The sequence below is a fragment of the Triturus cristatus genome, chromosome 7 (assembly GCF_964204655.1).
Source record: "Triturus cristatus chromosome 7, aTriCri1.1, whole genome shotgun sequence".
NCBI classification, from domain to species: domain Eukaryota; kingdom Metazoa; phylum Chordata; class Amphibia; order Caudata; family Salamandridae; genus Triturus; species Triturus cristatus.
This window is the reverse complement of record NC_140590.1, coordinates 1,088,519,693-1,088,533,176: the sequence shown is the minus strand read 5'-3', so window position 1 is coordinate 1,088,533,176 and position 13,484 is coordinate 1,088,519,693. Positions and strand designations below refer to the sequence as shown.

The 13,484-nt window shown below is 52.5% G+C and overlaps 1 protein-coding gene across 4 annotated transcripts in view; it reads left to right on the top strand.

Moving 5' to 3' along the window:
- The window catches only part of LOC146811142 (uncharacterized), a 442,239-nt gene that overhangs the window by 108,246 nt on the left and 320,509 nt on the right, over nt 1–13,484 (top strand). The window lies entirely within an intron of this gene.

The following is a 13,484-nucleotide window of genomic DNA, read 5'->3' as shown; positions in this document are numbered from 1 at the left end:
AGCCCATATGGCCTAGGGCAGAGCTTTCCAAACACTGTGTCCCGACACACTACTGTGTCGCCTGCAAATGGTGGGCGTGTGACAGGATGACATTGGTATGAACGGCCATTTAGCACATTACTGCAGCTAATTAAGGGGCATTCCTATGAAAGAGTGTCAGCAAACACTGCCGCAGCAGCGCAGACTCAGAGACACTCTATGGGGGCCGGGCGATTCAAAACAAAGCCTCATGAACAAGCAAATGGCCTTTGAAAGACCTGCAAAGTGTGTGTGCCCAGGAAGCTGGGGTGAGGTTACAGAGGGTGACAGACAGAGGGTGAGGGAGGGAGAGAGAGGGAGAGAGAGGGAGGGAGATGGAGAGAGAGAGAGAGAGACAGAGAGAGAGAGGGAGACAGAGAGCGAGAGAGAGAGAGAGAGGGAGACAGACAGAGGGAGGGAGTGGGAGACAGACAGAGGGAGGCAGTGGGAGACAGACAGAGGGAGGGAGTGGGAGACAGACAGAGGGAGGGAGAGGGAGAGAGAGGGAGGGAGACAGAGGGAGACAGATGGAGACAGAGGGCGACAGAGGGAGACAGACAGAGGGAGGAGGGTGACAGAGGGAGGGAGGGAGAGAGGGAGGGAGTGAGGGAGACAGAGGGCTGGAGACAGAGGGAGAAAGAGAGAGAGAGACTGAGGGAGACCGAACCCCCCTTGGGTGGTTTGGGCTTGCTCGCTCGTCAGCAGGTGGACTTCGTGCATGGTTTCAAGGATTGGCAGTGCGTGAACCAGCCCTTTTTGTGTCGTAAATCACTGGGGCATGTGTCAATGTGTGCATGAATATATCCTTGCTTCAGGCACAAACCTAACCTTACACCCAGTTTTGCCAGTCACTGTCTTTGTTAGAACTGATTCACAAATGCTTTAGTAACCTTCCTGCTCTCTCAAATTGTCTTGAAAATGCACCATTTGCCGACTTTTATTTCAAACCTTCAGGCGGTTCGGGCTCGCTCGCTCGCTACACTGCCTTACTGTGTCCCAAAATGATGCATCTCCAAAAAGTGTGTCACCAACATGAAAAGTGTGGAAAGCTGTGGCCTAGGGACATACCCATGCAGCATGCTCAATGCCCAGGGACTTGCCAAGTACTGACAAGGTAGCTGACACTTGGCCCTGCTGTAGACAGCACAAGGCCCTCCTGTGACCACTGTGCACTCAAACACCAACTCCACATGCCACCTACCTAGCACAGGAACTCACAACCACCGTCATGCCCGCATGCACCATGAGGGGACAGACACATCACCTGGGAGACCCAATGCCAAATCACACCACACCCAACAGCATGCCCGGTCACCCCCCCACCCCTTACAGAAGCACACATCTCCGGGGCAGGCAACGGATTTTGCCACTCCCACAATGGACATGTGACACAACAAGACCAATCCTTTGCCAAATAAGCAGCCTAGCATTACTGCCACAGGCCAAATACTCAGGAGAACACATCAAACTGTCCCCCACAACATACCCATCCACAAGTGTACATTGAGAGGAATGCTAGGCATATCCAACTACCTGGAGGAACTGTGCCAACTTGAATATGTATGAAAAATGGATGTTGCATGAAACACCATTAACATTGTCTCTCTCTCTCACACACAGGGCAACATCAGGGATCTCCCCTCAACACTGGGGGGGAAGAATCACAGGCCCTGGCTCGGCGTCAAGATGATCCCACTGGCTTCGATGACTCTCACCACTCCGTGGATGACCCCGACCAACCTGGCCCCTCTGGTGCCCCAGCCCCTGCAGCACCTTCAGGTACATCTGTGCCAACCACCACCCCCATTCCTGCCACATCCCAGGAAAAACCCAGGAGCCCTGCTCGCACTGCCAGTCTGACCAGGAGGGACAAGGTACTCCGGGCACCCAGGAGGAGGCAGGCGAGCCCGCAAATGCCATCCCTCAGGGGTCCCGTAGACCCGATGTGCCCACAGCAGCAGGCCCGGCTCGTGTGGGCAGGTGTGGTGGGAGTGGAGGACGGCGGAGGTGAGAACCTGACCAGGCAGCTGAGGGAACAGGTATGTCACACATACGCCACATCCTGGACACATACCGGCGTGACACCAGGGGCATCAGCCAGGTAGTGGACACCCTCACAGACATCAAGGGGACCCTCGACGAGATGAAGAACCTGCAGGCCGAGCAACATGCCAGTCAACGACAACACCAAGGACGGATGGAGGCAACACTGGCTGAGCTCCTGGCGGTGCAAACGGACATGAGCCGTTCACTCCGTCGGATTGCCGACAACATGGGCAACCCTCTCTGGGCCACCAGGCGAAGATCACCACCAGCCACAGGGAGGGAGGAGGAGGACGATTCATCCGACGGAGCATCACAAACATTGTCAAGGCCTGCATCTGAGGGTCCCCAGAGGAAGGTGGGTCATCCACGGAAAAGACCGTGAGAGTCAGCGGACCATCAACATCTCCCAGGTCACCTGGCCTGGCACCTGGCCCTCTGGCGCAACAGCAGCACCTCATTCAATGACATTCTCTGCCACATGGACTTGCTGGTCACAGTCTGACCAATGATGACCAACACTGTGGTATGGACTCTGATGACTTCCAATGCCAAGGATACCAACTCCCCCTGTGAACTTTGGATTCTAGACACCCACCGAGCACCTCTTTTCATCCACCAAAACATGTACCCCACCACAAATAAAAAATCTCAAAATCATGAGATGTTGCCGTCATTTTGCATTAGTCCACAACATGTGTGTGTGTAAATGTCAACCTATGCCTGAGAGTTAAAGGAACTCCAACCATCCATACCCTGGTGTCTGAGTCTGGCACAGGACACACATGGGTCACAATGTATCATTCAATACAGACATGGAGCACAATACTCACCCATGATGGGCTCAACCTGCTGAGGGGGTGCTTGCAAAACTGTGCTGACAGACCTATTTGGAAGAGCATCATTAATGCGCAGAGGTCATGGCTCATGTGGAGTTTCCTGGGGAGGGAGTCCCAGGTATGTTTGGCCAGGTGGGAGAACTATGTCCTGCATGCTGGAGTAAGGTGGATGTGGAGAATGGTGGCCAGGCCAAGGTTGGATACACGGAGATGGCACAATGGGGTATTGGATGACAGTGCTACAAGGTTGCTTTGGGTTCGTGGTCGTGGCCTGCCTCCTGAGTGTGGGTGTGGATTGTGAAGGTCATCCTGCAGCAGACAGTGATCCATTGCAGCTATCTCTGCTGGACGGTGATGTGGCTGGGGCGCCGGATGTTGAAGCTGAGCTGTGCAGATGCACCCTGGATGTGGACAAGTTACATGGGAGTTGTAATGTACTTGCTCCGTAGAGGGCAGGGTAGGATTCAAAACGGATGTCGTAGTGGACCTGGGGGATGGTCTGTCTTGCCTTGAGGTGGATTGATCTGGGGATCATGTGCATAATGCAGAGGGTGTTGCAGCCTGAGGTACAGATGCTGGTGATCAGCATAGCAAATGTGAGAAAACAATCCATGATGCACACCAGCTTGTGTGCGTGGCCACTGGGTGCTTGTGCAGGGCTCTTGCAGGTGGGACACAAGCAGTTGAGCCAGCTGTAAGGGGACAATCCGCAGATGATGACCTCAGTCCTGTACAAGTCCAGCCTCAGGTGGCTGATGTTCAGCCATCTGCCAATAGATCTCATGCATTAGTGAATATGAGAAGTGGCAAGGTCTGCCTCTTTGGGGAGGGTGAGGAGCACCTGGCTGTCAATGGCACACGAGATGATGATGAGATGCTGTGCGCATGTGATGGTGTAGAGGGGGATCCTGGACACATTGTAGAATGACACGCTGGAAGATGACAGCTGTGTCATGTGGCAGACAACCACACCATACTACATGCAGAGGTCTTGAGTCCCACTCCCATGGCCTTGTTGAGGTACATAGCCGGTGGGGAGTAGGAGGGACATGACCTGGTTGGTGTGACAGGGCCTGGAAGGTGTGGCAGCGCTGTGTAGGCAGTTAGAGTTGCACACTCATCATGCAAAGGTGTTGTGTGGGCACTTAGTGCATGCTTGAGTGCAGGCAACAGATCTTGTGGATGGACATTGCTCGGGGGTGGCAGCAACATCATACTGTAGTGTGATGTGGCTCATGCAAGGACATGAGGGTCGTGCAATGTGCACGTAGCATATGCAGACGGTCCAGCCTTTGCCACCGCGTAGCCGCAACTGTGTCACACACAAGCTGATGACACCCAAATGAATGGGTGGAGGGAGGAAGGGAGCAGCATCTTAGAGGCGTGTGTGTGGCCAAATCTTGAAACTTCCTGTGCCCTTGCTGCAGGGCCTGCAGCAGCAGGCGGCATGTCCTGGAAACCAAGCCACAAGTTGCACACAAAGACAAGGATGTCAGAAAGGACAACTGCAAAAGGTGTATGTTAAGGAAGGAGTGTCCGGTTCAACATGGCACACACAGAGACAATGGATGCACAATCACCAAAGATGACTGACACCGGATCAGGAAACTGAAGGCCGAGCTGCACACAGGAAACAAACCCTCAGCAGGTGTCGACTGCCCGTTGTGGGGACAGAGATGCCAAAATACATACACAGCCATGGAGTTCATGCACAATAGAGATTCTAATCCCTGACGAACAGCCTGCATCTTGCTAATCTTCCCATAGACTTATATGCACAATCTCTGATAACTATGCCAGAGATGCCGCATGCACAGTGGCAAGAGACCTGCATTGACAGAGATGAGGCACCCTGGAGGCTGAGGGACACCTTTATTATTCAGGCTTGCACGTAGGCCAAAGCATCAATATGAACAGACGCACAGGTCATGTGTATTAACATGTGAGACCTACACTGGCACCCCCCTTTGCACCACAGATGCTGTGAATCCATTGAACTGGCACACAAGTGACGGGGTAGAGCCAAACACCCCCTGCTGCACACGGAGAGGCTGCTATTCATCATTGAGCCTCTCATGGGGATGTCCCACACTATGTCAACCCGTTGCATCCCGTATGTGCCGAGGGAAGTTTTACACACATTGATGCCTTCATCACAATCCACAATCCCATTACAGATGACTGTCACCAAGTGTGACTATCAATTCATGTGAGTCATGCTACCTGTCATGTGCCCCATGGTGAGTCCACATGTATGCATAGCAACAAAACATGCACAGGAGCAGTGCACACACATTCTAAAAACCTACCACACCCAAAAAGCTGTGATGCAATCCTTACCCAAAGGAGACTTTTCACCATGTCCGTGCATGTAACGCTGATTCAGCACACGTTGCTGTACTCATGAGGAATAGCAGGAGCCCAACGATGCCACCAGCACACAGCATGCACAACTACCAGGGGATGAGAGACACACAAGAAGTCAGCCAAAAGATGCTCATCCGCATGCATGGGTATGTACTCGACACGTATAAGGTTGTCAACATGCTAGGTGAAAATAGAGTGTCTCAGCTACAATTGGTTGAATGACATCATCACTCGAGTGACACATCCGAACACACCTCTGAGTCACTTAGCAAACATGCAGATGGACCCACACATTGCAACACATGCCACACAAGGCTCAATGCGTTCACACTCAGACCCAGGAACTCACCATTATGAGAAGAAGTTGCGTATGAGCTGACTCCGGATGTCCTCCTCCTCCACCACCTCCTCCTCCTCACTTGCCTCGTGACCAAGCCCTTCATCCTCCACGGGTGGATGTTCCTGCTCATCCGGACCCAGGATGAATGGCACAGCTTTCTCCACTGCCATGTTGTGCAGCATGCAGCACACGAGGAAGATTTTGCAGACCTTCACCGGTGCTTATGGGAGGGACCCGCCGGTTTTGTGGAGGCACCGGAATCGGCTCTTCAGGAGGCCAAACGTCCTCTCAATCACTCGCCTGGTCTGCCCATGGGCGTTGTTGTACCGGTGATCTGCAGCCATTGTGGGGTTGCGGAGAGGCGTCATCAGCCATGGCATGTTGGGATAGCCAGAGTCCCCTACATGGAAATATCATGCACAGAAGTGGGTCAGGAGAAGCTGTAAGATACAAAGATACCGCTAAATACAGGACTAACAGAGTCTACCCACCAACAAGACATGCTCGTTCGTTGCACAGCTGCACCATCATTTCAGGCACCCTGCTACGCCTCATGATGTAGGCATCGTGTGCTGACCCTGGAAAACGAGCACATACATGGGAAATCAGCATGTTAGCAAAACACACCACGAGGGCATTAATGGAGTGGTAATGTTTCCGGTTTCTATAGGCTACCTCCTGTGCCTGTAGTGGTACCAACGCCACATGTGTCCAATCAATAGACCCAATGACATAGGGCATCCCGCCCAGGGCATAGAACTCACCCTTGACACCAGTCAACTGCTCACGAGTTGGAAAATGTATGAATTCATCCAGGTGAACCAACATGGCCTCTAAAACATCATGCAGGACACGGCTGAACATAGTCTGGGACATGCCACCAACATCAGCTATGGTGAATTGAAACGTACCGGTGGCAAAAAAATGTAGGGCTGCCATTACTTTCATCTTGGGTGTCAGCGCAGTAGGATACCTGTGTAGCGGTTGGAGGTGTGGTGCCAGCTTTGCGGTCAAGTTCTCAATCAACTGTTGCGAGAAGCGGTAGCGTCATATACAGTCACGTTCCCTCAGGGCATCCAAGTCTGGCATTGGTCGGGGGAGAGGCGGTGCCCTGCAGTAATTTGGAAGGGATAACGAAGAGTGAGTACATTACAACACCAATGTCAATGAACTGAGCACATGTTTAACAGCTAATACACATATGCTACATACAGAGTCTGGTCTGTGCAATACATCCTGGACACGTATGCCAGCCAGGTGACACTCCTACCAAGAGCCAGCTACAAACGTGGATTTTCAAGGTCAACATGACATGCCATGAAACTAGCTGTGGGCCAATGTAAGTGAACAGCCAGAGGCATTACAGGAGTGACAGACATCCACATATGTGCATTAGAAGGATGTTATCTCATTCAGACAGGTTGCGGCAAAGTAGTCGCACAGGTCACATGTCATAGAAAAAGGACAGACCACACCTTGCCATGAAGGGGTACATGTCAAGACTGATCACACATACATTGAGACAATGCAGATATGTCCTCGTCTCGCAAGTCCATGTTCGATGCATACATACACACGTTACATCTGCTTCCACATGTGGCCTGGTGTGCGTAATTGTGTGCCATGCCCATCTACACACAGACACATGTTGGATGCAGCAACTGCAGATGCATTTGACGGAACACCAACAGCAAGCTCATGGGAACACATGACACACACATGACATAGTCACATCGTGCCACACTGGTAGTTATATATCAGGTGTCATTATCCGTGTACCTGGCATCAGGGGACAGTTGCGGGTGATGGTGACTCTGCCATGCCAGTGATGCAGTGCTCGACAAGTCTGTACTACATGCACACATCTAAAAGGTGTGAAGGGGAAGTGTGGCACATAGTGCACCATCACACATGACATGTGTACACAGCTCATCACACATCTATTGGGTTCAAACAATAGGAGATATGTGCCACATCACAGGCTGACACACCTAGGCCCAAGACATGAAGGACTGCACTGACAATGGCTTGATGTCCAGCCTTGGGCAAGTATGACAGCTCCATTCCTTTCTGTGCGCCGCCTGTGACCAGTGTAAGGTGTGACACAAACCATACACACGCTCTGAGGGCGTGTGTAGGGTCCGTATCACTATGGTAGTGTAGCCGTACGCGTACGCCATAGTGATAGGGTCCGTACATGAGCGTGTACGGACCGTATTACTATGGCGTACGCCTACGGCAACACTACCATAGGTATACGGACCCTACACACGCGTGTACGGACCGTATCACTATGGCGTATATGTACAGCTACACTACCATAGGGATACGGACCCTACACACGCGTGTACGGACCGTATCACTAGAGTAGTGGTGCCCTAGGGGTACATGTGGAACGCACCGTACCTGTGTGTGGATAGTAAAATTACATAGGGGACACATGAGGGACAAGTATAAGGCCCTAAATGCATGCTGGTCGTCATGGAGACCGAGTTTCCAGTTCAAATTGTTCATCAGGTGGCCAGACAAAGTCGGTTGGAGACAATATACTATGTTGCAAATGGTTGTTGACTTGACATCATGCTCAAATTTTGAACCATGCAAAGGCCCTCACTGGGGTAGGTTTAAAGGGATTGGAGGAAACGTAGGATGCAAATGAGACTGACCAATCACTCTGTACTCCTGTAAATGAAACAGCCCAGCAAGGCAGATATAAGGCAGCCAGGACCCATGAGAGAGCACTTGCCTGTACAACCTTTCATTCCACACCACTGCTGCTGCTTGTGATTCCTCTGGCACCATGTCCAGGTCTGTGTAGACGGCCCAGCTATTCACCCACGAGGAGAATGAGGCATTGCTGGATGTCATCCTCCCACAGTACCCCTGCCTGTATGGGAGACCAGTGGAGCAGGTGAGTGCTGACTCCACTAGCTTTGACTGTGCCCCTTTTTTGTGACTGTCAATTCTGGCATTATGTCCAGGTGTGACAGACATGCAATGTTGTTTAGAGTGGGTCCCAGGGGGGGAATGCCTCATGTCTCCCATGCAGAGCATGATGTAGTTCATGTCTGCACTCCTCACTTGCATTGTGCTTACTGTGACAATCACTGCATGGTGTATGCCACATTCAGACTGGCTAATCCTCTTGGGAATGTTGTTTCTATAGTCCTGATGTGATTCTGTGGTCCCCCCAGTGTAACAGGTGACTGTACCCACAGATGTGTGTGAGTTGAGTGTACCTGTGTTGAGAGTGTCCAAATGATGTGTACGTCCCCTGGACATTGGTGTGTGTGTAAGTCCCCTGTCATGTGGGTGAGTGTCTATGAGGAGTGTTGCACCCCAGTGCATGGAGGATGCATATGTCCTACCCATCTGATGTGAGCAGGGAGCCGTGCTGTGTGTCTGACGTGCTGAGCTAGCCCCACACCTGTGACACCCCCCAGTCAAGTGGCACATGTGCAGAGTGAGGTTTGTACCTGCAGTTGCCAATGGCAGGTCATTGTCCTGTGCCTGTGTGTGTCTGTGTACTCCGCTGAGATTGCCTCAGTGGCCTGGGGCATGTTACTGCTTTGAGGTGCTGTCCATAATCCTGGTGTTGCTTGTGATGCTCAGTGTGAGCCATGATCAGTGATTGTGTGGCACCCCTCATGCCACCTGTGTACTTTCAATGCCACATACTGCATTTGGCCTTACCCAGAGAATAATGTCCCTATGACAAGGGTGCAATGAGTTGGCTGCATACTATGCCCTGTTCAAACAAGCCGAATTGTTCTTATGTGTGTCTCTGTGACATAGAGCAGGTTTAGTGATGTGGCCTCACTTTGTCATCCTCACAGGTAGGCGCCTACGCCAAGGGGGAGATTTGTTAGTGGGCCGTCAGGGCCGTAAGGTCGGTGGAGGGTCGCAGTCGGCGCCTGGCTCAGGTGAGGAAACGCTGGCAGGACATCCGGTGCTGGACCAGGAGGATCACCCGGGTCCTGCTGGGGGACTCACCAGAAGGCAAGAACCGCGGGCGCCAGCGCCTGACTCACCAAATGAAGCGTGTCCTGGCGGTGGTCTTCCCTGACATGGATAGGCGGCTACAGGAGAAGCAGCAGCAGCAGGAGGGTAGGTACATGTGTGTTTGTTGTGTGTCACCAGCTTTTGGAAGTGCTCAGTTGCCTAGATACACTGCCAGGGTTTATATGTGCAGTGCATATCCTGTTCCCCCAAGTCAACCGGTGCTGTTCTTCCTCCCTTCCCTTCCTTGACATGTGTTCCCTGGTCTGTGTGTAGTCACTCTTGTACAAGGTAATCTAGGCTGGCAATTAATCCAAATGCCCAATGCTTGCAGCATCATGTGTGGGGGTGGTCTGTGACATGTGTTGGGACCTTGCCTGTGCCCTGTCCAGTTTAGTCATTGGGGGGTCCATGATAGTTGGCACTGATGCTGAGTCCCGACATAGGAGTGTGAGTCTTAAAATGAACTGCCTTGCAGCATGCATGACCAATGTTGTGGCCTCAGACCTGACGTGCATGAGTGGGAGATATGCATAGTGCGGGGACGGTCGCTCCTGTTGCAGTCATATCAATCCAGGACCATGGAGGAGTATGGCCACTACAGTCCCCTGAGACACCTTTTCCTAGGTATCATGTGTGTTATCCAACAATGTGGACATTCTCTGTGTCTTCAGCATAGGTTGGGCTCTGTGGCATTGTACCCTGGCCTCATTTGTATTTACGTAGAGTGTGCTACATGTGTCCACTGTACAGGGTGACCCAATTTGGCTTGTGCATACTCACAGTGGCCAGTGCCTGTGTGTCTCGGTACAACTATATGATGATGGTTGTTTGTCAATAATATGTGTGGTCAGGCGCACAAGGGGTAGTTCGAGTACAATCAGGATTTCTTGAAGGCCATTTTTGTAATCCCAGAGTAACAGGTGTAAGTTCTTCCTCTGTCTCAATCACATTGTCTCAGGTAGGGGGGGGGTTTGTGCGGGCAAGGCCTACATGTCCAGACCTTATGTTTCCTTGCCAGGTCTGGCCTGTGTGTGATGATTGTCTGAACAGACACTCAACAAGTATTGACCCAGTCATGTTGTGCATGGTTTAATGTTTTCGCTTTGCAGCATGTGCCAAAAGTTAAAAGACATGGTTCCTGCTCATCCATTTTTGGCAACGGTGTGTGGTCCAGATGCTGTGCTCGACTGTCCACAGACACTAGCTTCTCTGTATAATTCAATATCAAGTTCTTTGCTGTTGTGTTATGTTCTCCATTGTTTCTAAGTGGCATGGTGGGTCAACCAACTGTGTGGTGCAGGGCCTACATATGTGCGTAGTATTGTAGATGTTACGCATGTTGCTTTTCATGCTATGCACTGTGACCTGTGTAGTTTGGACTCATGTGTCATATGTATACAGGTGTCTGATTAGTTCCTGTCTCTTCACCTTGCCCACAGCATCGTCGGGGGAAACCGAGGGAGACACTGGCACGGACATGGAGGAGGGATCCAGCACTGGTGCCACCAGTGCTGGGGAATCTGGCAAAGCAAGTGGCACGGAGGGCGAGGGGAGTGAGGCGGAGGACCTGTCCAGTCCCACCACCGACTATGACGCTGACGGGTCCGAGGCTGAGCTCCCAGAGGGGGCGGAGGCTGCTCCCAGGGCTGAAAGTAGCACTCCATCTCTCGCCGCCCCCTCCATTCCCATCATCGCCCTCCCACTTGCTCGGGTCCCTTCTGTTCGTGCTAGGCGACACCATGTCTCCTTCGTGCCAGGCACCGCACCCCCTGCCCCTGTCTCCCCTGCTGCCGTCAATGCCGAGTCTGTGGACATTCTGCGACAGTTGCAGGTTGGTCAGACATCGCTGCTTAATGTCCTCCATGGCCACACCAGACTGCTGACACAGATGGTTTTGTACATGGAGGGCTTGTCATCAGCGATGTCTGACCAACGGATGTTGCTGAGGTTTATGGACCCATCACTGATGGCAGCAGTGGGTCTCCTGCAGCGCTCCGTCCCCCCTACCCCTGCACCATCCACACTTCCCACTCCCATGCCTGTCCCAAGCACACCCAGGTGTCCCCATGCACGCACCCCACCAGACACAGGCAGCACACCACCAGGGAAGGCCAAGCACACACCTCCTGTCACGCACACACAGGGGGAAGTAGGCACAGCCACTGGGTCAGGGGGCAAACAGCAGCCACGCAGCCACAGTGGGAGTCCGCAGTCCTCACGACCCACTTCCTCCAAAACCACTCCCCTTAGCTCCCCTGCTCAACCGTCGGACAAAGAGTCCTTCATGGCCAGTCTGTCCCTCAGCCCCAGTGTGACACCACCCCGCAAGTGGTCGAGGAAGTCCCCGGGCAGGGTAGTTGAGTCCCCCCCGTCCACACCCTCCCCCAGTAGCGCTGCAACCCATCCCTCTGACCCCCCCCTCCTTGGGACCTGTGGTTCCTTAGGGTGCAGGGGAGACGCTGGATAGACCTTGCGACCGTGTGCAGCGCCATCCTAACCACCACTTTTGGCGCTGCCCCACCCCCTGTGGTGGAGTCATCCGTCCCTGCACCCACAACACCTACCCTTGCCCCTCCTGTCCCTGCGGTGCCTGGTCCTTCCCCCCCACATGATGCCCCCCCTTCTGTGGATGAAATGGAACTGTGAACTGTGCAGGCAAGCTAGGGGAGACGTGTCCCAATGTGCCCCCCCCCAGGACTTCGCATATGGCCTGGCCTATGGGCCCTGTATATAGTGTGCATTTCTATTCCAATATTTGTTTATGCTGAATAAAGCATTTTGTTTTTAATTTGCACACTAATGCTTTTCTGGTATTGCTGTTGGTGCTGCTGCTCCATGATTTGGGGTGGTGATAATGTGTTAGGTGTCTGGGAAATGTTGTAGTGTGCTGCTCATGGGTTGGACCCTGGTATCTGCGTGCCATCCCAAGGTTTCTGCAAATAATCTCTGGTCATGTAAGCTCTTACTGTAAGGTGACATTGTCCCAAGGTGTGTTCCTTCCTCTGTGGCACCTGACATCTTCCCTGCAGGGTGTTTCCCAATTGTTGTGCTGACCTGTGTCTACATTTCCTTGGTGTGTGAGGGATCCCTTCAACTTTGACCATGCCTGCTCAGCAATGTCTCCGCCTGCATCGTTTGTGGCATCCTTGGTGGTCACTGTACTTGTGTATGGAGTATGTTGACATGACTTCATGTGGACATGTTGCCTTTTATGCACTATGCATGTGTGTACTCCCAGCCTAGTACACATGTGTTACGTGTTCTGCAGGGTACTTGGGCACCTGACTGACAATTGTGGGCATTGTATCTGTGGGTACTCCACCCTTTTCCTTTCATGGGAGGCAACAACGTGTTGGCTGCCCCAGCACCTGTACATTCCTATCACTCCTGGAATGTGCGTGACAGTGGGTGTTCCCTTTGGCTCTCTTAGTTTAGTAGGGTGGAACATGAGTATACAGTCTTGTTGCATGATCTCAGTGTGTGTATTGTGCTGCCAGCGCCAGGGGTGGGTATGCATGTGTAATTTGTCATCACACCCACATGTGGTGTTCATGCAGTGGGGGAAGGACATCCACCCTCATGGGAGTGGGACACTGCTGTCAGTGATGTGTTGTCATGGCACTCTCAATATAGTCGCACATTGTGGATGCCTTCATGCACCCATGGAGATTTGCTCATTGGAGGATGATGTACACCCCCATGTCTCTGTCCACTGCTGGGAGGCCTCTGCACCCACCCCTCATATGTCTGGGCACTGCTGGGAGTGATGGGCACCCACCCCTCATATGTCTGGGCACTGCTGGGAGTGATAGGCACACACCCCTCTTATGTCTGGGCACTGCTGGGAGGCCTCTGCACCCACCCCTCATATGTCT